At 33.7% G+C, this 26318-nt stretch overlaps 2 pseudogenes; one reads left to right on the top strand and one right to left on the bottom strand.

Moving 5' to 3' along the window:
• Positions 1 to 211: 211 nt before the first annotated feature.
• LOC120607393 (ataxin-7-like protein 1) lies at positions 212 to 2259 on the bottom strand (annotated as a pseudogene).
• Positions 2260 to 12832: 10573 nt separating this feature from the next.
• On the top strand, positions 12833 to 13558 carry LOC120607392 (RWD domain-containing protein 1-like; annotated as a pseudogene).
• Positions 13559 to 26318: the final 12760 nt, after the last annotated feature.

Below are 26318 nucleotides of genomic sequence, written 5' to 3'. Positions count from 1 at the left end.
AAAAATATTTATGTGTATTTAATTCTACCTATGTAAATATTTAATGTACATATTTCACAAATACATGTAAATATTCATGTTTATTATTTTATTTTTTTGTTTTGTTTTCTGTAAATCTCAAATTCACATTCTTTTTCTTTTTTCTTTTTCTCCAAAGCTAAAAATTAGTCATTAAAAAAAGAGGAAGAAAGGCCAGAGCCAGAGTCAGGGCTCAGGAAATGGAGTTCAAGCTGAACTGGCTTCCAGAAGCAGTACTTTCTGTGGGGCCTGATAATGGAGGCAAGAAAGGTGTCTGCAAGAAGAATGAAGAGGGAAAGAAGGAAGTCAAGGACCGCGGCTTCCTTTTTTTGTTACTTGGAGACTCGTTGCTACAGGCTGACAGGTCTTCGACTTTTAAGGATTTGCTGGTTTTAGTCGTGGATGCCTTGTGGAATGGGGAAGGGATGATGGCTGGTATCAGGGACACGGCGGAAGAGGCCTTGACGATTGAGTCCGTGAGGCCGAGAGTTGCAGGCACTGGAGGGAAAGCTGTGATGTGTGGCATCGCTTGGATCTGGCAATGTCACAAAAGCTGTGTTTGAGAACATGGCTAATGTCATTATGAAAGAAGAGGTGTGTGTCAAGCTGAAGGAGGATACACAGCGCTGGGGTTGCTGAAAAGCTGTAAAACGGGTGACAGAACAGGGGTGGTGACATGGGCTGCTGGCGAGGACTTGGAGCATGGGGCTATCTGCTGCAGGAGGGACCTTCTTCCATATCTGTGAATTCGAGTGTTTTTTCTACTATGGAGTTTAATGCAGATCAAAAACGATCTTATCTTCTATCAGACACGTAGTACCCTCGTTCCATGAGGAGACTCCCGAATGAGCAAAGCGCAGGAGGTTTGGGATGCTGGGGGAAGAACTAAGGGTCTTAAGTTCGCGGATTCGGTGGCTCAGTCCGTCTCCCCTTCATCATTCAGTCGGATGGTGAGGTCGCCTCTAACTGGGGGCAGAAAGGGTTCCGGAGTGTAGCCACTGTGATTTGAAGATGTGCTGCTCTTTATGCCATTTGCGGATGACGGTCTAGGGGGCGCTGAGTTAGGTGGCCTGAAGTTTGCAGGGGATGAGACTTTGGGTTCTGGCCCAGAGCTCCCTGAGGACCCTGGCAGAGATTCCTGCGCCGGGCCCGACTGCTTTGGAAGAACTTCCCTAGCCGAAGTCAGGAGACACTCTTTAACTTCTTTCCCCCGGGACTTGGCTTTGCGTTGCACGAGAAGCAGGTCGAATTGCTTTTTCTGGCCCGTGACTGCCCTCCGATGACCTAGTGAATGTGTCTTGCAGGTTGGGAACCTTGTGCAAGGTTTCTTTGTCTCAGGATCCGATACTCCACAGTGGTTATTTGTGTCAAATTCTATCTCTGAAAGTCTCTCGTAAGGCTTGTCGTCGGTGGTGCCACTTCTGTGTTTCTTGTCTATTGTGGTGGACAACATTTCCTTGCCATTTGAGATCTTCTCGGGGGGAGGTGGCACTGACTGGGACATCAAGGCTGGCTTAATTAAGGGTGGAGTGGAGACAGCGGCAGACGCCGAAGTGGAGTGGGAGGTGACCGCAGCGGTGATTGTAGAGGTCATTTTGACTTTGGCACCATGTGCCTTCACTAGGTTAGGAATTTCCTCTAAACTGACTGCAGGAGCCAGAACACGCGGTTTTTCCCTTGATCTTTTCGCAGAAAACACTACGTGCTGTTTGCTGCTGGAGTTAAGTAGACTGTCTTTAGGTGTTTCGAAAGGCTTTGAGGTGCTGCTGGCAGAGTTCTGGCCACCGAGACAGGTTTTCGTTTTGTTCTGTACTAGAGACGCCTTGGAAGCGGAGGGCGGAGACGCCCTGGACGGAGGAAGCCCGCACATTGAACCGTGTCTTTTCTCGCAGTGCGACTGGAAAACCTGTGGCTTGACGACCTGATTACAGGCACTGCACACTACGAGATAGAAGTCATCATGGGCTGGATAATGGCCAAATAGGTGCATATCTTCTTTACTAAGCCTCATAACCTCCCTGCTTTTTCCACGCTCTTTTCCATCCTCTTCTAAATCTACATTGTCGGAGCCTCGTAATTGGGCGGCGTCGATCCAGGAGGACCAAGGTCTGCCCAGAAACGCCTCCGGACTGGGCGTTTTGCGATCCATGCAGCCGTTGCTCTTCCTCCTTGTTGCTTTTTCCTCGTTCCTTTGGCAGCCGTAGCCGAGAGACACTGGATTCCAGAACGCTCGGACGTCATCTTCGGAACGTTCTGACGTTGGATGTTCTGAAAGGAGGTGGTGGTGGTGGCTACATATTCATTTTTTAATTTATATGAATATGTAAATATTTTTAGATGGGGTTCTGCTAGAAAAAGCAAATCCTCTCCCTCTCCAACACCCAAATAGCAAACCGCATTTGGAATGTTTAGAAGGCAGTGGGATATCATCAACGGACCAGTGAGATAAAAAGGAGCATCACTTCAGAATCCTGTACTCGACCAAGATATTATCACTTGACCGGCTTAAAAAATATATTTTCAAGGGTAAAAAGAAAATGAAGAGTAAACATGATCAAACTGGCAAAAGCAAGAGTAAAGAAAAACAATTTAATTTCAAAGAGAGAGATCAGAGAGATCCCTCATGCCACTATGCTTCTCAAAGGAAAACTATCTAAATAATCCACAAAGAGCAGATGAAAAAATAGGTTCTAATACACATTCTTTTTACATTTTGATATCTCTGAAATTAGTATATTGTCATAATTAAAGATAAAAATTATAATTAATAATAGAAAAGAAAAACATACTTGCCTGTAATTAAAACTAATAAACTTTTTAAAGTAGTTTCAACATACTTTCTCTATCTAATATAATAGAAATTTTGAAAATAAGTAATAAAAGTTAACTATACTAACTCCTATGAAATTAAAAACATCTTAGATCAAACGATAATACAAAATTATTCATTATTTAGAAACCAATGAATAGAATACTTTGTTAAAGAAAACATGGAATGCAAAGAAAGTAGTGTATCAGGAACATGATTTAAAATGTCTGTATTTATAGAAAGAAAAGAAAAAATAGATTTTTATTAGATTATTTATCTAATAAAATAGATAAAATATTTTCAGTTTTTATAATGAAAAAATAGAGAGCAAATATAGAAGAGAAATGAGAAAGGAGATAAAAAACCATTATCAAAAATTATATACATCTCATTTAAAGAAATGAAAACTTGGGGAAAGTGCATAGTTGCCCATCAACATATTGTCTAAATATCAAAACTGAAGTTAGAACAAGCAGAGAATTTGAGTAAACTAATTATCACTGTAAAAATTAGGAAGATGGTTAAAGGTAACATTAGAGAAGACTAAAGTAGATGGTTTTAGAGTTGAATTCTACCTAATCTTTAAAGAACAAATGATCCCGAAATTATTTATATTATTGCAGGTAGAAAACTTCACATATGACTTACAAAGCTGGCATTAAAAACAAAACTGAAAAGGAAAAACAAACACAATATTATTGATCAATCTCATTTATTAACAAAGTTATAAAAATTCTAAGTGATTCTAAGTAATGTTTAAGTGGAATCTTACAGTGTATTACAAAACTAATACACTGAGCAAAACAAGGTTCATTATAAAGAATGCAAATATGGTTCAATATCAAGAAATCTAATCGATTGCATCAATAAATTAATAGAGAAAAACAACATATCAAGAAACACTAAAATACATTTATTAAATCTTACACTATTGCTAATAAAAATGTAATAAAAGAAATAAAAAAGAAGTACTTAAATATAATAAAGACTATCAAAAATTGAAGGCAAATATCTAAAATGGTGATCGCTAAAATAATTTTAATTAAAATTAAGAAATATACTATAATTCCTACTGTGATATTACTAAATATCATTGCCTTTGAGACTTTAAGAAATGCAGTATAGCCAAATATAAAATAAACGACAAATGTTTGAAAAGAAGGGATAGTTTTCTTTCCTTTTCTTCGTAATATTATCGCCTACTTAATCAAAAAATCTCTAGAAATTATTAAGAGAATTTCATAATATGAACAAATACAAGCTAAATACCCAAAGTTAATAGCTTTTGTAGTCTCTAGCAATAAATGCCTAAAAGTGAAAAGAAGACCAAAAGAGAACCAAAGAAACTAAAATACTAGCAGTTATAGAAATATATTTAGAAATATATTTCACAAGAAAATAACAATATGTACATAGAAAAACTATGTTGGCTGAAGGACAAAATGAATTTGAATAAACAAAAAAAGTATGTTCTTGAATGGGAAAATCTAATATCTTAAAAGTATCATATTCCCATACTTATATATGTTTAATGAAGTTCCAATGAACAATTCACGACTCATTTGAAAATACATAAGATAATTAAAGTTCCCAGTGAATAACAAGTATCTTATCAAAGATAATAAAATTATGAAGAAATTGAGAGAAAACTTGCTTACCAGATATCAGAACATATTATATATCTACCATTCAATATGGTGTTAGTATAAAAACAGATAAATATATCAGGCAAATACAGAATTCAGAATTAGATCTTTGATAGAAAAAAACATATATATGAAAAATGTGGAAGGAAAGGATAAACTGCCACAACTCGTTTCATGAAGAAATGATAAATTAATTCCATGCCCTAGCATATAAAAGAATTCAAAATAGATGGAAAACTTAAATGTACAAAGTAATATAATAAAATGAAATTTTCTTGCAAACAACCTAAATCCCTACACATGCAGAGAGTACCAGAGATCTCTCTAAGACTCCATACTCCAGCAGTTATTAAAAAAAAAATCTATATTTATATACTGAATATAGAAAAAAATAAAATTTTACATGACAAAGTATTAGCTAATTGTAGATGTGGGCAAAAATATTAATTTTCTCTTGATGCTAAGGGTTAATTTTGATAGTACAATAAAACCCTTACTAGTGACAAGAAAAAGATACAAAATAGAACAATGGACAAAGACTTGAAGAGTGAATATAAGATAATGGTCAGATAAGAAAAAATTATAAAATACTGCAAAATTCATAACCAGTGCTGATGTCATGAAAAGGTTACTCATATATAATGCAGCAAGAAATGTAAAGAGCTATAGATTCTCTATTAAAATTTGTATGTCTACACTTTGATTCAAAAATTCATCTCCTATGTATTCATTCTGTAGGAAGTTGAAAAACAAGTGGGAGGACATATAAAAGGATATTTCTTTCATTATTGTTCATAGTGGCTAAGAATTGGAACCATCAATAAAGGAACATTGAATAAATGGGGATGCATACACGCTATGGAATATTAAGCAGACTTTACCAAAAAAATTGAGAAAAGCAATGAGAAGAAAGTAAATTTGATATGATCCAACTTTTTCTAAAACAACTGGACCCAAGATTACAGATAAGATTAAATATCTATATTAGTTATGATTAAATTTTATATCCTGATGTCTTTAGGAGGAGATGGAAACTGTGATACTGATATAAGGGAAGGCCTTACATCTTCCAAAAAAAAAAAAATCCAAATTAACAATAACATCATATGTATCACGGCTCCAGGTCTACGCCATTCTCACAGAATACAACAGTGATGGCCTCCTTATGTAAAAATTAATTTATTTGTATGTGTGTATGTGTGTGTGTGTGTGTGTGTGTGTGTGTGTGTGTGTGTGTATGTATTGCAAAGCACATATAGTCATCAAAAAGTTATGTCGGTTGTCTTTATTTTATCCCAGGGTTGGAGATTACATATGGCCTTCATATTTTTTTCTTATTTAATATGTAGTATTTGATTCTTTTTAAATGAGTGTCTATTATTTATATCTTATGCAAAATAAAGCAAAAACAAAAGCAAAAAACTATTTTAATTTGGAAGTGGGAAAGAAATAGCAGCTACTAGAGTTAAATATCCAAAATGTAGTTCTTTCTTCTTGCATCTATCAATTTACTTTCAATCTTTCTTAAGGATACTTTCGTTTTTCTCATTCTGGAGTTCAAAATTATGGCATCTGACCATCATTCTTTTAATGGTCTCCTAAAAATAATTTTGTCTTCAGGAATGATTGTTGGCACTATTTTCAATTTTAAGTTCAGTATTCTTCACATCTAGTAGAACAAACTCCCTGCCGGTACCCCTTCTATTAAAACCTCTAGACTAGCCATGTATAAATATAAGGGGATAACTTAATCATTGATATAAATTTAGATTTGCAATTTTGGAGCTCCTGATCTAAATGCTAAAGAGAAAATACCAATGATTAGGTCAGTTTGGGGAAAATATGCAATTTTAGGTTAACCTTCACTGTTTAGAGCCACATCCCTATGAGTTACATCCCTATTGCTAAACAAACAAACAAACAAACAAACCATTAAATCTAAAGTGAGTAGTGTCATGCAGTTAAGGGCTGCAAAGAGTTCATTTACTTGCCTCTTTTTGTTGTTTAATAACACACTTGTGGCCAGTTTTATTGTTCAAAACATCTTCATGAGACATTACTTTAAACAGAAAATTGATTGTGATATGATTATCTAAGTTATCAAGCCATTAGATCAGTTTTCAAATTCTGCACAGAGAACACAGTTTTAGCAAAATTAAATAGAGAAAATTGTCGCAAAACATGCAGTGATAATTTATTTTGCAAAACAAAAAGCGTATAACTGCTCTCTAATTACTAGCCTTTGAGGCATTTACAGCTAAATTAAAATCATCATTAGCTGTTAAGTGTGTTTGCTTTGATTAGTTCCTATTTTATGAGGTTTTAGGCAGAAGTAATTTTGTGGTATTGTTATTAATGAATTTAACGTTAAGTAAGAAAAAAACCTTTTGTTATCTGACTACCATCGACTCTGAAGTTATCAGTTTATATTTGGTCAAAAGTCAGAGGGATCTCCCTAATATATTTACCAGGTATGAAAATGATTATATTCAAAGGAAACAGTATCTTCAAAGCTAGTGAAATGGAAAAAAAAATAAAGCTTTAGTCTTTTAATTACCATAGCCCAATAATACAGTTACATAGGAGAAAGTATAGACAGTCCTATATAAAACATATTTTATCATTCTGTTAATTTGGACCAGTAACGTAGCTTACCTGCACTCAAGGCTCTTCATCTATAAAAGGGGATATTAACTCCTTTCCGAAGAACAGTTTTAGGGATTAAGTAAAATACTGGGCATCAAGTATCATAGTGTCTGGTACATCCATCCACTCAATAAAAGTTAATCTCCTTTCCTTTCCTTTCCATATGATCTAGTGTATCTAAAAATATTAGACAAACAATTCCAAGCATGTATCCCCAAAAAACTAAGGGATTTAGCATATTCATGTTATTACTGCACTTGAATTTTTGAGAAATAGTATGAGTTTATGAGTTTCTTATTTTCAACAGAGAGTGACAGAAAAAAGTATATCTTTAATAGGTTATTAAAATTTTTGTATCAATGGGAAGATGATTCTTTTCAAATATTATCTTTTTATGATTTCCGAGGGCACTTACAAATTTATGTTTTATTTACCACCCAAATTCAGCGATTAAAGTTAATTGCTCCATGGGTCCAATTGTTAAGGACTATGTGGAGGAAGATGAAATGAAAAGAACAAAGAAAAGAGATTTAGATGGTAGCCAAGACTGGACCATTGCACTCTACCACCACTCATGCCATGCTCTATGTATGCATCTGTGACTCCCACAAAATACCCCTGTAAAGATCAATACCCAAAATGTTAATATTGTATCAGCCGTTTATAATTTATTCTAAAAATATCTACAGCTTGAGATATTAAGTCCAAACAATTGCCATGATATAGGGAAGCACGTGGATGTTTGTATATGGCAATGAGCTAAAATGTTGGCCCTACGACATTCTTTCTCTTGGAGTCATCTAACCTCTCTGAAAGCTGTGGCATGCTTAATTATAAAATAGGAGTAATAATGCCTACTTCCTAAAGTTGGAAACATGAAAATATGAAGAAAAAATAATGCACTATTTATATTACCAGTATTCTCCCCTACTTATTGGTGAAAGAATCGCATGATCAGGAAATGACCAAAAAGAGATAATGGAAAGGGATGTCTCAACATTTCATCATGAAAGATGAATTACTATTTATATTTAAAGGATGGATCGGGATACTAAAGGTTCCTGCAAGTTCCATATGACCATCACTTATTTGCCCTTGGCCAGGGTGAAATTAATGACAGACAGAAACCACTTTATAGCCTTACTGGCATTCATTCTGATACAATTGCTTTTTTGAGTGAGAACTGTTGAGAAGAGGCTCTCCATCATAAACCTTATACACATTTTATAGTAAGCTGTTTTTCTTAAAGTTTTTTAAAGCTTTCTCTTTAGAAGAGCACAAACATTTAAGGTGTTACAGTGGCACACAAATTGGTGTTCATGTAAAAATGTATTACTGGGAGGCATACTTAGTGAAGCTGATTCACATGCTGTCTTCTACTCTGGTAAAACTCAAGAATCACATTGCAGAAATCTCAAGTTACTAAATATCTGAGCCACAAAAGCAATTTTAATGAAAAAAAAAAACCAGATTTGGACTAGACAGCGGCACATTCACAATAACAGTTATTTTTCTTCTAGGAATGTTTGATAATAATGGTTTCTAAAGGTTGTAAGTGTATACCTATAAAACTTAAATATCACTGAGATAATCCACCCTTTGATTAGTAATTCCAAGTGTTTACTAAATTGCAATCCATCATCACCAGCTCAAGGATTAGCCCAGTGATTCTTATATAAATTTATTAATTTTATCACTCATTTTCATAATGGAGCATAAAATTGAAACAAGATAGCGAAAAAGCACCAAATCAGAATAAATTGCAGAACACTTCACAACAGAGCGTGATAAGTAAACAACACCAACCCAGATCTAGCACCTAGATGAAGTAGTTTCTCTAACGCCTGAAACAAGGACACAAGGCAGCCTTAGTTATCCAATCAAGATCCTGCCCCAATGCATTCCGTATGCTGCAAACAAGATTCATTAACAAATGCTCAATTCACACTTTCACTCAAATACCCAAGTCATATTTTAATTTTTTTTTTTTGTAGAAGAAATGCTGTTCTTGACTAGGCTTCATTGATATTCTGTATATGAGTTGTTGGACTCAAAAAAACACCTTAGATATGCCAGGCATTTGCCAGTTTCCTGGCAAAGTTCTTTTTCTTTTAAAAGATTTAATTTTGTTAACCTCTGAATAAAGAGAGTCAGCTCTGATTGCCTTATTGCTTCAATTCTAAAGTTTTAAATAAAACTATGGTGAATGTAATACTGTCAGTTAAGTGACATCTTTTAATACAGAACTGGTTTTTTTGTTTGTTTCTAGTAAATTAATAGAAATATAGTACTTGGTGATTATAATTATGATTGTGAGTCTCTAAAAAATCTTGATGACTATTTGGAATCAACCAAGGAAAACATAATTTTATCAATTTTAATGTTTTGAGAATTGATAATTCACAGAAGATTTTGGTTTGGTACTCTTCAAGAAACTACACTGTCTAACTGTAAAGCAAAAATTTACTCTAGTTTCCTAACTGATTAGTTCATTTCTTCCTCCAGTTTACCATGGAGAACAACCAACTAAGATTTTCTTAGCCTTCAACACAAGGACATGAAAACCAGGCTACTGTTGCACTAATGGCAATTCTTCCTTTTTTTCTTCTCCTAACTAGCCAGATTTATTTGTTTTAATTTCATTTATTTATTTATTTATTTATTTATTTATTTATTTATTTAACTCCCTTCACCCATTTTACACACATCCCCACTCCTGACCTCTGGCAAACACCAATGTGTTCTCTGTATCTATGAGTTTGGGTTTGCTTTTTTGTTTGTTTTTTTTTACATTCCTCATATAAATAAGATCGTACAGTATGTGTATATTTGTCTTTCTCTGTTTTACTTATTTCACTTGACATATGCTTTCAAGGTCCATTCATGTTGTGGTAAATAACAAAATTGTCTTATTTTTTATGGCTGAATAATATTCCAGAGAGTGTGTGAGTGTGTGAGTGTGTGTGTGTGTGTGTGTGTATGTGTGTGCGCGCGCACGTGCACACGAGTATCACATTTTTAATCTATTTATCCATTGATGGATATTTAGGTTGTTTCCATATCTTGACTATTGTAAATAATACCGGTTTTGTCTTTTCAATCAAAACAAGATTTTGTTTTGATTTTCTTTGCGTAAATACCAAGTGAAATTGCTGGATTAAATGGTAGTCATATTTTTAAATTTTTAAATTTTTGAGGAAATCCCACACTGTTTTCCATAGCAATTTCTACTGACAGTTATTCTAAATAGTCATTCACATGAGTAAAAAATGAACAGAAGTGAGATCTTGTATTCTGGTGATATTGTACTTCCTAGATATAAAACACAAATTGATTTAAATAATATTGGGCAAATTAATCATGTAAATAATACCGTATTTTATGTTAATTACCTCCTACATCTGAATAACTTGGGTACTCTTGGTCTCGCCTTAGAGTTTGTCAATTCCAGAAGAAAATTTTATCCTCAACACTAATATGTAACAAAAGAAGGTCTCATATCAGTGTGTTATAGAGCAGAAACAGCTGTGTGGACAACATTTGCTAGTGACTGCATATATTGGAGATTTAGAAACGATGATTTTAGATCACTTGGAAGTATTTAAAATATAAAACTATAATGTGTCTGTAATTCAAGTGTATTTGTTGAATTGAAAAGGAAAGGGTTGTGGTCAAATGATTATGTTACTTTTTTAATTGGCATAAGAATCAAAATTCAATGAGTATTTTCTAAAATTAGAATTATTTTAGTTCATGTAGTTTTCCTTAGTTCTATTTTTTATGAATACAAATTATGGTAAAATACTCAATTTTTAATGAATAGTTTGCACAAATAAAGATACGCCTCATTTATCTGCAAGACTTTATATTTTGGGAAAAAAAATTTGCAAGGCTCGTATACTTATAATAGGCAACCTTGGTTTTCCACTTTATTTTATTTTCCCCAGAATTCTGTGACCTCATTTTAAAGATTAGGTATCTGTGACACAGAGTTTAATTGTCAGTTTTACCTGAGTACGCAAGTTGTAGAGCTGGGATTAGAACCCATGCTGTGCATTTGCAGGTACAACACCTACCAGTTAAAAGTCTCGTGCCTTCTCTTTAATCTTTTATTATATTTTATATATTTTTTAAATATAGAAAAGTAGAAAAAATATCATATTAACCTATTTTATCTACTACTCTGATTTCACAGATAATGACATTTGGTTTAAGACTCTCCTTTTTTCGTATAGTTCTTATTTCGTTGTTTTCTTTTTGGAAGTAGAGCATAATAAACGGAGCTAAAGCAAGCAGCAGGAGGACTTGTTTGCCTCTTGCTTTTTGTCTTCCCAGCCACAATCCTCTGCTAGTTCCTTAGACTCTCACTCCTGGACTACATCAACAACCTCCCAGGCATTTCCCTTGCTCTAGTCTGTCTTTGATCCAGTGGATTGCTTATACAACTGGTATGATAATGTTCTCCAAACATTGCATTCTTCCTGTCATCCTCCTTTTCAAGAATATACAAAGCCTCATTGTTATCTATTTTAACAACAACAAAAAAATAGCACTCAAAGCCCCTGTCACTAAGGATCTTTTTTTAACCCTTTTCTCAGATAGAGCCTTCTTTCCTATACATTCTTGTGTCACCTTACAACCCCCGCAACCTCCCCCCTCACTCCCCTGTGGCTTCCTATGTTTGTGTTGTTGTGGTTTTGAGCAACTCCTACTCTTAACAGTTTTGCCAACTCTGTTACAAATCTGTTTCTTCCAGGAAGTATAGTCTACTTAATTACCTTGCTTCTTTTCTGGGTGTGGCTTTACTACTTCAGATTTTGTTTCTAAAAATACCATTTAACGTTTTTCTTAGTTCTGATACCTCTTAGTTCAAGATGGTGGCCTAAGAACATTCATATGCTTTCTGGCTCTTACAAAACATCATTGAAATGAAAATAAAGGCGTATAAATGTGAATAAACCCACAATAGCAACAAAATATAAGTGAAGGCCAACCATAGACTAATAGTATTAATATAATTCTGAAAGATAAAAAACAGACATGGGTGTGGTGACAGATGAAACAAAGCAGAAATAATACAAGTCAGAATAAACAGAGAATTAGTTTAAAAGGTGATATCCAGGGCTATTTTACTAGGGGCTCTATGAAAAGCCGCCAGAGTCAGCAGGTACATACAAGGGGCACTAGCCAGTGAGACAAAAAAATGATGTCATGTTTGACAACATCCATGATGTGTCAGTCCAACCTAAGGTCCCATAAATGTAGCATGACCCTGAGTTTGAAATTAACACCATAAGAAGAAAACTGAAGGACCATACTCTAAAATAAATGAACTAATCTGCCTAGAGGTAGCTAGGATTCTAGTGTGACTTTTAAATAATTGAACATGTCAGAGTAAAGGACTTCTTATCCTGATTTGAAGTGTCCCTGCCTGATGTCATATTCTAGAGTAAAATAAGCAACTGACATAGTCACCATGTGCCCAAAGAGTCAAAGAATTTATAGCCATAAAATAAAAACAGATTTTTATGATTTTTTTAAATCATAAGAAAAATTCTCAGAAATTAAAATATGGCTGCCAGGAATTCAAAATGGCATAGTAGAAGACTGCGCTTGCGCCTGCCCGGCCACGGCGCGTTGTGCCGGCGTGGCGGCTCTGCAGGCTGCAGCGCGCCGCCTGGATGTCTGAGTGATCCGTGGGCCAGGATGACTGACAGTTTACAGCGAGGAGCAGTGCAATGAGCTGGAGGCTCTGGAATCCATCTACTCCAACTCCTTTACAGTATTGTCCGAAAATCCAACCAGCTTCACCAGGACTGTGACATCTGAGGCCGGAGAAAATGATGAAACTGTCCAGACTACCCTCAAGTTTACATACAGTGAAAAGCATCCAGGTGAAGCCCCTATTTACGAAATATTCTCCCAGGAAAATCAAGAAGATAATGATGTCTCAAGCATTTCAAAATTATTAGCATTACAGGCAGAAGAAATCTTGATATGGTGATGATCTTTAGTGACAGCGGTGCAAGAAAAATTAAATGAAATAGATAAAATAAAAGCTAGAAGAGAAGAAAAGAAAGAAAAAGAAGCAGAAGCTGAAACACAATTATTTCATGGCACGCCTGTTAACAGTTGAGAATTTCTTAAGTTGGAAGGCCAAGTACGATGTAGAACTCTTGAAAATTAAAAAGAAACGAATGAAAGAACAAGCAAGAAAAAAGTAAGTGGGAAACAGCTATTTGAAACAGATCATAATCTTGACACCTCTGATATCAGTGCTTAGAGGATGCCAGAAAATGTGAAGGTAGATGAGTCTTTGTTCCCGGAAATGGATGACTTGGATTTGGAGGGTGATGAGGATCATCCAGACTGCAATCTGGCTGATCCAGAGAGTGACTTGACCTACGAATGGACTGTCTGTGTCTGCAGAGAGGCTTGACTGCCACAGCATCTATAGCTATGCTGAAAGGGTGTTGATTTTCCTTTTTTTTCTAAGAAAAAAATAATTTTCAGAAGAATATACTTCTGATAGCTTTCATCACTGAACTTAACAAACTGATCTTAAAATTTAGTAAGGAAAATGGCACAGTAGTGATCAGAGATACTAATGAAACTGTCTCCCAGATTTTAAACCCAAAATTTCAGGCTGAAAGTATAAAAGGAATTTGAGTGTTGTGAGGAAAAGTTACATGAAAATGGAATTGAGAAGAGTATACAAGAAATGAGTTAAAGGCCTTCAGATTAAAAGGCTACTAGACACTGAAACAAAATTATAAACAAAATCCATTCTTAGAATTATTTTTGTGAAATTTTATATCCCCAAAGATAAAGAGAAGATTCTAAAAGCTTTCTGTATATAAAAAATAACTAAGTTTCCTTAGAAATAATATTTAAATGGGTAAATAAGTTCTCATCGGCCACACCTGACGCTACATGGTAATGAAGTAATGCTTCCATGAGAAGAGAAGTTTCTGTTCTGTCATCCTCATCTGAGTCCCAGTCTTAGTTATTTATACAGTTTATGGCACCATATATATTGTTGATATTTATCGACTTGTCCAAAGGATGTGAAGATGAATAAGGCCTTCCAGCCAGAAAGAACCCTTTAGCTCTTCTCCTGATGACATCATCGTATTTGTTTAGTAGGATCTGAAATAGTCCTCCCTTCAGCATTACCAATTTCCTCCCATTTTGACAGCTTTTTAAAAATTTAGCAATGCGCCTCGTGTATCTTTCTCTTTCAGCACGTAGAGATTAACCTCATTATTTTTAATAGCTTATAATTTCTATGCCATATAATTTACCCACTTAAAGTATACAATTCAATGATTTTTGGTATAATTAATCACAAATACACGCAACCATCACCACAGTCTGTTTTAGAACATTTTATCACCTCAAAAAGAAACCCTGTACCATTTGACCTGATATCTTTAGGCGGCCATGATTCAGCATATTGCAGAGTCCAATACGGAGGCTTTTTGTTCAGAGCTGTTACTGTACACCTACTTCTCTCCACCCCAACCTTAAGCAAACACTTATCTCTTTTCTGTCTCTATAGGTTTCCTTATTATGGACTTCATATGCATAGGATCATATAGTATGTGGAGTTTTTGTGACTGGCTTCTTTCACTAAGCGTAATATTTCCAAGGTCGATTCCAGTTTTAGCATGTATCAATGCTTTATTCTTTTTTATAGCTACATAATACATTGTATGACATGCCATTTTTTTTTATCCAGTCACCTGTTGATGAACATTTAGATTATTTCTACCTTTGAGATGTTATGGGTAATGCTGCTATAAACAGTTTTGTGTGGACATATGTTTTTATTTTTCTTTGTATATATCTAGGAATGGAATGGCTGGGTCATGTGGTAATTCTATATTTAATTATTTGAGAAACTGTCGGTCTATTTGCCAAAGCAGTTGTGCCATTTTACATTCCCACCAGCAGTCAGAGTATGGGAGTTCTTATCGACAGTTGTTTTTATTTGACCTTTTGGTTCTAGCCCCCCTATTGAGTGTCAAGTGATATCTCATTGTGTTTTTTCATTTTTCTAATGACTAACGATGTCAAGCATCTTTCATGTGTTTATTGGTCATTTGTACATCTTCCTTGGAGAAGTGTCTATTTTATCTTTTGTCCATTTTTAAAATTAGGTTATTTATCTCTTTGTTATTGAGTTGCAAAAGTTTATATATTCTGACCTGTTATCATTAGGTGGACATTATCCGGCTTACAGAGGCTTACAGAAGACAATAATAAGGCTTTTTGTGCAAAGCTGTTCTTCTACATCCTTTACTATCAGTTTACAGTGCATGTGTGACTGTAAAATCTCTATTATCTTAGCCTATTTCATAAGAAGTTCAGTAGATCTTTGATATTCATGAAGGACATATTTTGAGACTTTCTTGAATCCATGTTTCCATATGCAGAGTTGTTTGATTCTCGACTCTTTCCTAAATGACATTTCAACACGGAATCTTGCATTTGTTGGACATATCATTAGCTCAGAGGTTAATTATCTGTCAATAAATTGTTATTCATGACTAAATGAGAAAACTCATACTGGTTGGATAATCATTGACATTTGTATTGTCTTAAAAATTTATGTAGAAGATATTTGGTAGACTCATTCATGTCATATATCAGATTAAAGAATGAATTATCAAAACCTTTTCTTGTGGCTATCATCATAACATTTGTAGACCTGTTAGTATTACTTTACTTCCAGATGACTTTATTTTTGTGGTCACTTTTCACTGAGACACACACATATGTACACACACATGCATACACAAGTGCACTATAACAAAAGTTACTTGACACATGCACATTGATGATAATAGAATCAAAACGCTACATGGAGATATAGATGTTGGCTGATCAGGTTTCCTTACTCACACTTACTCACTAAGTGATTTCCATATGTATGGCAGTATTAGAAGATGTACAATTCAAATTTTTCAATTAACAAAATTACTAATCACTTCATGTCACGGGCCTTTGAATTTTCTCTAGCATGTCAAAATGATGGGTGTTAAATCCTCAATTTAAGGAGCTCCTGTATAAAAGTTAGGAATTGTGAGCAATAACATTGCCTGACTTTACATCACTCAGAGACATTTAGTAAGTGGAACTTATCCAAGGGAGAGTGATTAAGATAGTAAGGATCTCAAGATAAGAAAAATAGTTGAAGGATCTGGGATAAAATGATGCAAAGATATTTGATAACTGTCAAGTAATAAAAGTACTTCCATCGAAGTACTTTCTCAGAATTAAAACTGAACATTCCTGGAATGAGATCTTATAATAGGTAGTGAATTCTATAAACTGAGTCAAGGTTGGTCGATCCCTTCATCAGATAATGGTGTTGCTGCTGATGAAGTGTTAGAATAGATATCCTTCCAGATTTTTCTCATACCACAGATTCTAGTCTGTGTTTATACATGCTCTAAAACATTTAAGGCTTAATTTAATAATTACAAGAGGGCTGAATGTTATTCTTTAGTAATAACATTAAAATATTACTGTAGCAAGAAATGTTAAAATTTGTAATCTAATCTTTGGGCCCTTTCTGACTTGATGTTATTGGCAGCAGGGAGGAGGGCAGTTCTGCTATTTGTCATTCGAGAAAAGCAAAATTGAGCTATAATTGTCTTAAAGTGTTTCTGCAAAGTATAATTTTCTTATGATGTTCATCATATAATTAAATTGATTTTATAAAATACATTGTATATGTTAGCTGTATCAACAAACGAAATGATATTCTAGTCCAACATGCAGTCTCGCATATAAATACACACTTCAAATTTCCAAACTCTTCGAATATTGTAATTCACTAAAACTCATCTTACAAAAAATTAAAATTTTATTTCAAATTATGCTTTTATGTATAAGATAATCACTCTCTTATTTCACATTATTTTATTTGCTTTACACTATATGTACAGACTACTACATTACTAACAAATATTTAAGTACTGATTTTTTGGAGTGAGGAGTCTTAGAATTTTAATGTATATAGTGAATAATTTAAAAACAATAATGATCTTAGAATTTTTAAAAAGTTTTCCCTTAGAATCCTATGGTTACACCCCAAAAAATGGACCACAGGTATTATATTGGTACTTTCAAGAATGTGGATACCATATTTTCAGAAAAATAAGTCCCCCTGTTGATCTATCTACAAATTATGTATGACAAATGGTGAAGAAGAACAAAGGAAAGATGAATTTTTACATTCAAATCCTTGGTACTATACTTATGTAATTGTAGAAACTCAGACGAGTCACGTAATATCTCTGAACTTTAGTTTCCTGAACTCTAATATGAATATAATAGTATTCTCCATATAAGGTTGTTGTAATTATCAGATTTTATATATGATAGATATAGAATATCAGAAAAGACAATATATAAGAATATAACTCTTAAAGTGCTAGACAAAATTGCAGGAGCTTGATCAGTGGTTGCTGTTATTGTAGTAGCTGTTGTTATTACTATTATTAGTACTTGTTAAAGAAACTTTGCTATGGAAGTTGAGTGCCTCTATCAACTGCCATACCTCAGCCCACTACATTTCAACAAGATATTAAAGGTGTCAGAGAAAAATCCATATTGGTTATCCCATTTTCTTTATCTTGCAAATAGGATGCAATAACCTGGTTACTTACTCAGCTCTTGAAATTTAACACCAATATGAAAAGAAGTAAAATGTATACAAGTCTATATTTCTTTTAGAAACTTAGCTATTCTTCTATCCCAAATTCTATTATTTGCTTCTCACCTAAAAAGTTCAAGTTTCTAATATACAAGAAATAGGACTACATTATTTTCAATATGCTATTTTTGCTAATAAAAACTTAATATATAAAATTGCTGAATTTTGTACATATAATGTGTAATACCATATGGCTCTTATTCTTAATAGTCTTATAAACTATTATGAAGAAAAACACACTTTGTTCTCTGCTGGAAGTAAGTAAGAAATGCCATTTTTTCCTAATTAATGTTTAGTTATGCCAGGTAAATTTTTAAAGTTTAACTTACTTTTTCTTATATTTCTTATTTTCTTTATATTTTTGTATATAAACTAACCCCCCTTTTTTTGCTTTTTTTGTCAAATTTTTGTCCTGCAGTTATTTCTATAGTTCATAATGTACTTCCTTTTATAATGTACATCCCTGCTGTATCATCTGCATTTCACAGAGAAACCAGGTTAGTTATATGGCAACAAACTAAGACATCGCTCTTGGGCAAAGTTTTCATGCTATGCATATCTCATAGCCCCATCCATTGTTGGTTGTCTTTGGGTGTCTATTCCTGACTCAATGGTGCCCGGATGATAGGGTTGGCATGACACAAAGCATTGTGACTCATGGCTGCATTTTTCTTAGAAAGCACCATGGATATGGTACACCTATCCAGCCTAGATACAATTAGTGTAGACTTCAAATCATCTTGGGTATAGAGCTAGCTCACTTACTTCTTCTCTCGCACATATTCTCTGAAAATATTATACTAGTTTATCCAAATAGAGCTGCCTAACATAAATAAAGATAGAAAATGGGATAGCAATTAATAATAATATTTATTATAAAACTAGCAAACATTTGCTAGTTTCCAGTACTATGCTGTATATTTATAGCCACTATCTCATTTAATCCTCAAAACAACCATAAGACATAGATATCATAAATTGCATTCTGCAGATGAGTAAACTGAGGTTCAAAATATGTTAATTGTCCACAGAACTAATAAGAAGCAGAGCAGGGACTTGAGCAGTCTGTTTAATTTCAGACTGCAATTCAAACTACCACACAGTGGTTTTCAATGTATAATCCACAAACTACATGCATCAGAACGATGCCAGAGATCTACATTTTAAGGAAATAACCCCGATTATCCTTAAAGAATTATACATTGTGTAATACTTCCAGTTTACAGGGAGACAGATAATGACCCAAGTACTGTCATTCATGAATAAAGACAGTGAAGACATAATGTAGAACCTCCATTTAAGGACTCAGAAAGTGGACAGCCTAAAGTACTTTTCATGAAAAATGCACATGATGACAAATTTCAGTCACCAGAAAGATGAATCAAATAAAGAACCCAAGACCAAGGAAGTAGGAGTGTGGAAGATTATTGGCTATGTAGTGGATTGCTCTTTGTGGGCAATTGACTTAAACTCTCTGTCCTTCAGTCTCTTATCTGCAAAACGGGAATAACCACAGCTCCTATGCCACAGAGTTGTCATGAGATTTAAGTAAGATCATTCACAATATGCCTATCAAAATAAGGGGCAGTTTAAAAATGAAAGTTTTGTTTTATAGACTTATCTTTTAAAACATAAAAGAATGTATTCCAGGATAATCCAGATTTCAAGGAAGTGCAGTCCTTGAGAGAATACTCATCTGTGCGACTAGAGTGTATAGAATGATGAACTAGAATTCACATCAGGCCTGGAATTTAGAAAGGAGTGTTTGTGTTGAGTTGAATAATTGTTACTTAAATTTCTTTCAACGAATATGTGTCTTGGGAAAAAGAAAGGCAGAATGGTATCTTGAGTAGTGGTCTCACTGATTCCCCAATAAGGCACTTTCCTGGGGAAGCCTTCTAGAACATTTCCCCTCTGATTTCACAGAGATAGTCTCACTATTATGACACCATGGGAACTGCAAGTCTCTGGCCCAGAGGCCAGTCATACAAAGCAGCAGCAAAAACAGCAAGAAAGGCTAACAGAAGCCAGAGGCTGTTTTCAAAGAGCAGACAGGAGAGATGAAGAGTAGATTACTGATTCCAGAGTACATGTTAGATAGTGCCTACAGACTTCTGAAGGTAGAGGTCAAGGTCCTACTGTTATACAGGTAGGGGTTAATGAGCTAGCAAATTAGGATATTAATATTAATGGAGCATCCTTGGTACCCACAGGCTAATGAAATCTGGGGTCATTTGGGTTATATTAACATCAAACAAAGTGGAATTTTAGGCCGAAGGCATTTACCAGGATAAAGACAGCAATTTTATTGATTAAAGATAAAACATATAGTTACTACCTGAGGTGAATAACATAATATCAAAAAATATAAAGCTAAACACTACTAAAAATATAAGGAGCAATTCAAAATATAATAAGAGTGTTTCTCAATCTTTGATAGATGAAATAGGGAAAAATATTAAATCATTTTAGAGACTCTAAATAATATAATAAAAATTAGAAATTTAATATATAAATTTTATTTACATATAATTTATATATAAATTAATTATATATAATGTATCTCCCTTAATGTATTTAAGGGATCCATTAAATACCTTAAATACATTAAGGGAGATATATTATATAAAAATGTTGGTACTTTAAAAAAATCCACAAATTCCAACAAAAGAGAAAGTCTGTAAAGCAGAAAAGATATAAGCTATATTCTACAAGAAATTTAATTTCATATAAATTTAGTAAAAAGGTTTAAGCATTTCCTAAGCATTTGGAGATGGAGTATTATAAAGTAACAATGGCGAGAAGAGTATATATTAACAACCTTAGAGAAACATATGCACTAGTGGGTAAATACTCAAAGATTTTTAGTATTTAGATAATTAAAAAAGAAATTTTTAGTTTATTTTCTATATTGAGAAGAAAATCATAAAATGTACAAAATATTGGGAAAAAATCAATTAATAGTGCTAAAAATTAGTGATTTAAAACAAATAAAAGAGAATAACTGATAAATAAGTCCTGGAGTGTATTCTTTGAAAATAATAAAAACTAAGCAGATAAGGTAAATGTGTGATATTTTAGGAAACAGAGAAAACACATATAGAAAAATATAAATTAGTAGATAAGAGATTTTTAATTATAAAAGATAAGAATATAAAACTTTATTCTAGTAAATAAGAAAGTCTTCATGAACTAAATGATTTCATATTAAAATGCATTATTTCAATTCTAAGAAATCAACTAAGATTGAGAAAAACTTTAATAAAGCATTACTATATTGTTACTTCAAAAAATAAGTCTTGTTTTAGGATTATCTTTAAAAGATATTAAACTGAAATTACTTTATTAATTTCAACATGTGTTCATTAATACTCTAATGTGTTCTAGTATATACTACTCATAAAACTATCTCAATATAAATATTATAATTTCTATTTATTTTTCACTTATGAGAATTTTCAGAACAATGTTACAATGTTAAGTGCAGGCCAATTACATTTATAAAAATATGTACAAAACTAAAGTAGAAAATTGAACTCATCACTATGTTAAAAAAGTAATGAATATAAGTTATGACTAAGTGGAATTTATTAGTACAAGGGGATATTATATTAAGAAATCTCATAATATAAACATTTTAATGGTTTAATGTAATAATCTACTTTGTTAGAACATCATATTTCCTTAATCTACTAAATAATATATTTTAAATTGAGTCTATTATAGAGTTAAATCTAGATTTAGTCCCATTAAAGTTAGAGAGGAACAAATTTTTGATGCTCTGTCTTCAAAATTGGAGGAAAAAATATACATGGTGGAGGCTTTTCCAAGGAAACAAGAATAGACAGGCTTTGAAAAAGAAAAAAAAAATAGAGTTGATTATTTAAAAATGGGTAAAGACTATGAACAGGCAATTCACAAAAGAAATGAAAACATTCAGTAGACATATATAAAGATGTTCAACCTAACTAGTAATCAAAAACAAATAAAATTAATAGGTAGGCATTTTTATTTATCAAACAGAAAATGTTTGAAAATGTAGGAAACCTGGGTGGTCAAGATGGCAAGAAAATAGGTGTTGAGTACACTGTAGATGAGAGCAAGAACTGGCAAGTTATTTTGGAGGGAAAATTTCGACATAAACCAAAGTCTTAAAATATGAGTTTGAACTTAAAAGCTCTCCTATAGCTGAGTAAGTTATATTCTAAGAATTTATTCTACAAGAAAACTCAAGGATGTAAGCAGACACTGGTCAAGAGAGATTTTCTTAATTCCTTCAGAAGTAGGGAGAGTTCAGCTGTGTTGGCTGCAGTGTTCTAACTGGAGCCCTTTCTGCCTACACCATACTACTTCCACTGAGGACCTACCTGAATCGGCCTTTCATTCCATCATCAAATGGGAATGATGCTGTTTACCACCGCCTTTCTTCTTCACCATTCAGCTGATAAGGATTTCATCGTCTTGATCCATTGCTAGTGGCTGGCATTCTATGGAATAGTATATTATTGTACAAATAATGACAGCTAATGTTGATTGAATAATTACTGTGTACTAGACATCATTCTAATGTGCCTTTTTGTGTATTATCTTTCTTATACTGAAAACAATCATAGGAAGTAAATATTTTTATTACTCTTATTTTAAAGATGGGAAACTAAGACACAGTTAAGTCAGTAACTGGCCCAAGAGCACCCAGAGGCTGTAATGTGCCACTACGTGTAGCCTCGCACAACACTGGCAAAACGTTATCACCATTTGGATACAGTTTCTAAAGAGATCAAAACTTTCCCAGGTCAATGTTCTCGATGATGTTGTAAATTTAACCTAAAGCCCTGAAGAAAACTCTTCAGAAGCACACGTGTCCCCATCTAATTCTGAATAGAATTCAAACACATGCTTTAGGAGTAGAAGAGGATGAAAAGGAAAAAGTCATCTGTGAAGGCTGAGTACGGAAAATAAAACTGAATAGCAGAGAGAGAAATCAAAGGACAGAGGTGTGAAAGAAACAAAAGAAGGTCTTCTCTGGGTTGACCGTAGGTTCCCAAACTCTAGATGAAGTGTCAAAAATAATTTCGCTCCTGCAGGCCTCCAAGTGGGGAGGTAAGGAAGGGTTAGTTTTCTGCTCTCATATTTCTGATCCCCATAAATGTTCTCAATACTTGTAGTTACAGAGGAGAAGAATGACTCCTCATAGTTCTTTCACATAAAGGGATTTAGGCTGACCTCTGTGAATTAAACTTTAAACCACCGTAACATGGATGAGAATGGAAATATACAAATTCACCATGAAGAAACTGAATAGGCCAGCAAGATTTTACAGTTGTAATTCCTAAAGTGTATTTCTTGAAACATATGTCCTATAAAAAGTCCAAAAGGAAAATCAAAGCCTCACATGTCCATATTATGGGAATTCACAGGGAATGTTAATATACTAACGACTCTGAAGAGTCCTGTATGACTAACATATTTGATTCGGTGTTTCCTGCATTTATTTGTTAATGTTTCTGTTTTTAGAACCTAGAAAGCCTTGCTAACTTATGCCCACAGAAAGAAAAGATTATAGAGCCTGGGTCATATTTAATACTCTAATGTAATTTGACGCTTCCCAAGATGTCACAATATAGTAGAATGAACGTGGATTCTGGAATCAGTTAAAACAGAATTCCTGATCTTGGTTCTCTCATCTACTAAATTCTTTAATCTATGCGAGCTTCTCTTTAGTTACCTGTAAAATGGCATAATAATACTATTTGTGTCTTTATAAAGTCCGTACTTACACTTAAATCACTAGTGTCCTATGAGTTAGGTACAAGCTGTTTTGCTGGTATTGCAGTATCTGGCAAGTTATTTTTGGAATCTAACAATTGATTTGCATGTTGCAATTGAGCCTTGGTCTGGGTGCACGTGTATAAAGATGGGGAGTGGTGTTGCCTATGCCAGATTTTCATGACCCCTTTTCATGCCAATACGTCCACAAACCTGCTTTTTTTTTGTAATGTGCATATTACTACACACAGGGCCAGATTCCTATCTCCCCTATGTAAATCATGCCAAGTATAGGGCAGGAGGGGGTTGGGGCTGTATGGGGAACTTTATTTTTTCCTTATGATTTTAATTTTCGTCTGTGCATGAATGCCAGATTTAATTTTTAAATCCATTCTTTCTTGTTTCTTCTCTAACTGTACTTCCACAAAACCTTTTTTTTTTTTTTCGAAAAGTCTTTAGACACATAAAGCCATATGAGCTTAATTCTATACTTTATTTGGTTGACTATAGTACAAGATGGTAGAGGAGGTAAATTAACAAATACATACACTGGGAAAACACTAAAGCAAGATCACATAACTTTTAATGCAGCTTTTCATCTCTCCTTCCATTACTATAATGGAAATTCCTCTAGAGATGTTAGTTTAGTTTATTTAGATTATGTCATTAAAGAGTTTGAAGATAGTTCTAGTTTCACTTAAACATACAGCAATGTTTATAAAACTTCTTTGGGCCTTAAAGAAACAGCCGATGCATTTCCAGGACAGCCAATTTGGAATTAAAGGCGGATCAAACTCCTCACACCATTTAAACAGATGATTCTCTGGGTGGGCAGACTGACTAGTGAGAAGGGGGCAGCCAGGTTGGTGCTTTTTTTTTTTTTTTAACCCCGATAGGTTTTTTTTTTTTTTTTTTTAGATTACAGAGTGCATCTAAAACAAATAATTGATTTAACCCCCTTAAATCCTTCTTGGAACAATATACAAAGGATCTTAGCCATATCCTGGTAGGAAGTCAATTTCTTTTTGAGAGTAACTGAGTCTTTTGTAAGGAACAAGAACTTTTTAAGGTCCCGAGGATACCATTTAGCAAATTATTGTAGCAGTTTCCTTAGTGATACCCGAGGGCCCGAAAGATTTAATGAGCCTTCCAAAGTGCCAAAGTTACTTTTAGGGAGTAACATATAACTGCAGGAATTTAGCTAACCACACTGGAAATTTTCTTTGGATGGCTTTGTAGATCAAGGGCAGATAAAGAATGCATTCTAAACAGACAAAAGACTTCTCCATGAGATAAGCTTTATTTTATCCTATCAGGTAGCATTGCTAACAATATTATATTTAAGATAGAATATAATAGATGTAGCAAAATGCCTTTGAAGTGCTTATTGCTTGTCTATATTTATTCTGTTGTCTTAAGATCGATAAAAATATAAACATCATCTTTCGGGGTTTGAGAGATGCTTTTGGATCTAATTGTTAGTTTCTGTTAAGAGTGTTTAAGTCAGAATAAAGTAGTTTGGGTCATTTTATTCATATACCACTGTGATTTGGTGACACCAAAGGTGAATCTGAATTACAAACAGTGTCTCTTTGGACTACAGGCATATTAGAAAATAGACAAGACTTTCTCTCTCCTTATGTCCACATTTCAAAATAGAATTTAAGTAACTTGGAAGAATTTTCAGCACCGCAGGCCAAAAAAGGCAGGTGTTTTAAACAGAGGGTCAGAAAATTTAGACCTATTTAAGATCGCACTGAACTCACTGGTATTATTTACAAATGCAGGAGAACATATGTATATATTTCAAGGTATAGATATCCTCAAAAGAAGAATGCCTTAAAGTCATTCTTATTAAATATTAATTGTAGATGATTAAGATTTTTTGGCTTCTTTAGAAAAGGGTAACATCAAGCATCTTGAAAGTCTGATTAGGTATATTCTATCATACATATTCTATCTACTTAAATTTGTTTCTTCATGATTATTATCTCATCTTAGGGACATCTTAAAATATAGTTTGCAGAAAGGTGCTAGTTATTTTTCAAAGATTTCCTTTTAAGACAAGGTAATCTTGGAATTATATATTGGAGATAACTACGTATACTCTGTAATTACTTTGCCATGTCATAAGTCAGTCTTCTCAGGCATTTCAAGTTTCTTCAGCAAACAAAAATTTGATGGTAAGAAAATGATGACAACATTTAATATTCCCATTGCTTGCTTTTCTTTTGATTGCAACTCCTCTTGTTTTTTCTTTTGGGGAGTTGGGGGATATAAATTCACAGAAATAAGAGACTGAATGCAGTTGTGAGGGGAATAAGCTACTATGTGAACCTGATGGAACTAGTACTCTGCTCAATAACTTTGTGCTGAAGCTCTTGGCTTATCCCAATCTGAAGACGGAGCCTGCAGTATGAAGATTTTGTATGATGCCAATAAAAATATGTGACAGTAGAACCGAACCAACAGATCTCTTTTTCTATTAAGATGGTACTAGACTTATTAGAGTAATCACTTCATAAGATACTTAAATGTGTAATCCCTATTTTGTAACCTGAAACTGATAAATTGCACATCGACTATAATTGGAAAATACATTTAAAAAGATAGTTCTAAACACTAGCTTCCAGAGATTAAAGTAAGCATCTGAAAGCTGCTGTTTTCTCAAAATGTGAATTTAAAAATATTCTTCAATGGTATAACT

The sequence above is a fragment of the Pteropus medius genome, unplaced genomic scaffold, assembly GCF_902729225.1.
Source record: "Pteropus medius unplaced genomic scaffold, Ma_sr-lr_union100, whole genome shotgun sequence".
NCBI classification, from domain to species: Eukaryota; Metazoa; Chordata; class Mammalia; order Chiroptera; family Pteropodidae; genus Pteropus; species Pteropus medius.
Note: the sequence above shows the minus strand (reverse complement) of the source record. Positions and strands in the feature narration are given on the sequence as shown.